The sequence below is a fragment of the Osmia lignaria genome, unplaced genomic scaffold (assembly GCF_051020975.1).
Source record: "Osmia lignaria lignaria isolate PbOS001 unplaced genomic scaffold, iyOsmLign1 scaffold0169, whole genome shotgun sequence".
NCBI lineage: Eukaryota > Metazoa > Arthropoda > Insecta > Hymenoptera > Megachilidae > Osmia > Osmia lignaria.
Window position 1 is genome coordinate 30,001 of NW_027478310.1, and position 2,804 is coordinate 32,804.

Here is a 2,804-nt window from a genome sequence, read left to right on the forward strand (position 1 = left end):
CGCTCGCCGCTACTAAGGAAATCCTAGTTAGTTTCTTTTCCTCCGCTTAATAATATGCTTAAATTCAGCGGGTAATCTCGCCTACTCTGAGGTCGTCAATTTCTTTGGTTTCATCGAAAGGTGAATAATGATGCTCGATGCAAAAAAAAAAAAAATAAACGAAAAGAAGCAAAAAAGCAAACACGTAGAGAAACTGTGCGTGAATCAACCTTTCGCATATTCAATTTTTCCTCCTCTCTCGTTTCAAAATGTTTGTATTTATCGTTCGATGAAACGAGCACAAGAGGGAAAAAAAAGTTGAGACACGACGTTCCCATAATTTTCGTGTTATTTCCTTTTTGCTTCAAACATTTTGCGGACTGCAGCTTCGTCGTATTGCTTTTATCAATTTTTAACAATTTCAAAGCGAAGACAACTCGCAAGACGATCCATTTCGTCTCGGTTCAATTTTAACGTCCGTCCGTATTATTTTTTGTTCCACAAGAGATTTCGAATAGGTTTCTTTATTTATCATCCCTTCTTTTCGAGCGCCACGGAAGCAAGAGGAAAAGCAAGAGCGAGAGAACATTTCGCGTATACTTCATTTAACAATTTTAACCAACACGCGATGTACTCCACACACCTCTTAGATTTAACAACTGCTTTTCTCTTCTTCTCCCCTTAGCGCAAGGGTAAACCCCATTTGTCTCTTCTTTGGAACGCAACAAAACTTTCGAGGACTGGACGACCGAGCGATGGTCGCGCGGTCTTCGCTTATCTTTAACAAACGAAGTAGTCCGTATGTATTCTAAATGTTGAAGCCTCCTAGAGCTTTAAGCCATGCGAGACATTGAAATGCTGTTTTAACGGGAGCATGCATAATTGCTGCAAACATACTTTTATCACAAGTTCTAGCCACGCCACGGAGGCTTCGAAGTTCCTTCACCATTCGCTTTCCTCTCTTTTGTTACACAGTTTCAGACTACGATCAGGGGTACCGAAACGCTGTATTGATTGTAAACAACCATTTTTATCTTGGAGCGGAGCGTTCCTTTACTCGTTAGATTTGTCTTGTCGCGTGTGTATTCGCTTTTTCGACGCTTTTTAACCATTTAACTTGTTTAGCGAAGCTAAACGCACAGACAGACAAAAAAAAAGGAACAGCATCGCGCGTCAAACAGCGACGACCCATCTGAAGCGATCTTTCATTTATACACCGTTTGTAAACAGAGAGATGTATAAAGCGCGGGGAATCATTCGAAACCCTGGGGCTATTCGAGCTTGCATTTCAGCAAATTATCATCTCAAACATTTCACTCGTTTGCTTTTTCTAAATTTATAGGAGAGCTTCTTTCGTTATTTTTGACACACCTTTCGTAAATATCGTTTCTGGCAACGTCGGGAGCGTGGATTTCTACAAGTGAACAATCGCGCCGATCCGATAACTTTCAGCAGGATGGAGAATCTTTATAGATTATCTTCCGAGAACTCGGTGCTTTCACGGGCGGTCGTTTATAATTTTAACGAACGACTCGCGCGCCGTGACGCACTTGCGCTAGTTCGAAGAGATATTTCGAAATTTGTTTCTCTCCTTTAACGGCCTGCATTTAGTGTATCGGTTGCGATTTTCGTCACATCGTTTCCACGACAAACGCCGACGAACTGCCCAACTATCGCTCGTACGTTGCGACTCTTTCTTTGTTTATCGTTCATTCATTCTTTCAATTTCGTTCGATAATCCCGCTCCGAAACGTTCTACTTTCGTTGAACGACGGCGAGATGTTTAGAAAGAAATGAATTACTCTTTTTTCGAGAAGCAAACGCAAGCAGTCTTTTGTTAAGAAAACGACCCTCAGCCAGGCGTGGTCCAGGAATTGTATCCGTGGACCGCAATGTGCGTTCGAAATGTCGATGTTCATGTGTCCTGCAGTTCACACGTTGACGCGCAATTAGCTGCGTTCTTCATCGACCCACGAGCCAAGTGATCCACCGTTCAGGGTAATCGTAAAATTTTGTATTTCAAACTCTTTAGATCTTTAGAGTGTTATTTTCATTATTAACACGCATCACATTCGATACCCACATCACTCTCCCACCCGGCGCGTGCGGGAGAGCGAATTCGGGCGTCGCCAACGTATTTGTTTGTTTGTTCGATCGTTGACGACACGATCGCGTCCAAGGACGGAAACCGTCGGAGAAACGCCCAGTGGCACGCTCCTCTCGACGGTCGGGCGTAAAGTACATTTAAAAACCTTGAAAAGTACGAACGCACACAAGGAATGCGAGCGCGCGTCCTGTCGCTGAATCGTGGGTTGCGAGATTCGAACAGACACACGGCCGGCGACGATCGGTCTAACTAATGGACACATAGTTTTTCAAAGACTCGCTATCGTCGCTTCTCAGCCGGTCCGTAAACAACACACATCGATCAGGCGGACGCACGAATCTTACCACGGTGCGTGTTTCGTAGATTCCAGGTTACCCGCAAGTACCTCTCTCTCCCTCTCGAAAGAGGAATCTCGATCCGTCCTTTTTGGACAATGGAGAAATCTTTTTATCGCAACACGGATGGCAAAGAAACAACCAAAGCGTAGGAGCGTGGGGACGAGAGCGACGAAAAGAACGTCGCGAAACAAAGTTTCGACGGTTGCTCGTTCTAATACATCGTAGTTTCAACTCTCTCAGTTTTAACCACTCCTAGACGCTTCGTAAACTTTTAACAATTCTTCGCCTCCGCGAGTTTCATTTCGAATAGAGCGAACGCAACACGGACCAAAAAAACTCCGGTGATGCCAGATCATTTAGCAAAGATCAGACGGCGGGTC

The 2,804-nt window shown here is 44.3% G+C and overlaps 2 non-coding genes across 2 annotated transcripts in view; both read right to left on the reverse strand.

The window, feature by feature from the left end:
• LOC143308160 (large subunit ribosomal RNA) overlaps positions 1-95 on the reverse strand; it is a 4,041-nt gene extending 3,946 nt beyond the window's left edge. The window contains exon 1 of the ribosomal RNA XR_013065156.1: positions 1-95. This exon is cut by the window's left edge and continues 3,946 nt beyond it. This is a non-coding gene — a ribosomal RNA (large subunit ribosomal RNA).
• A 1,730-nt stretch (positions 96-1,825) lies between these two features.
• Positions 1,826-1,980, reverse strand: LOC143308162 (5.8S ribosomal RNA). The gene has a single exon (XR_013065158.1). It is a non-coding gene; the product is annotated as a 5.8S ribosomal RNA (ribosomal RNA).
• Positions 1,981-2,804: the final 824 nt, after the last annotated feature.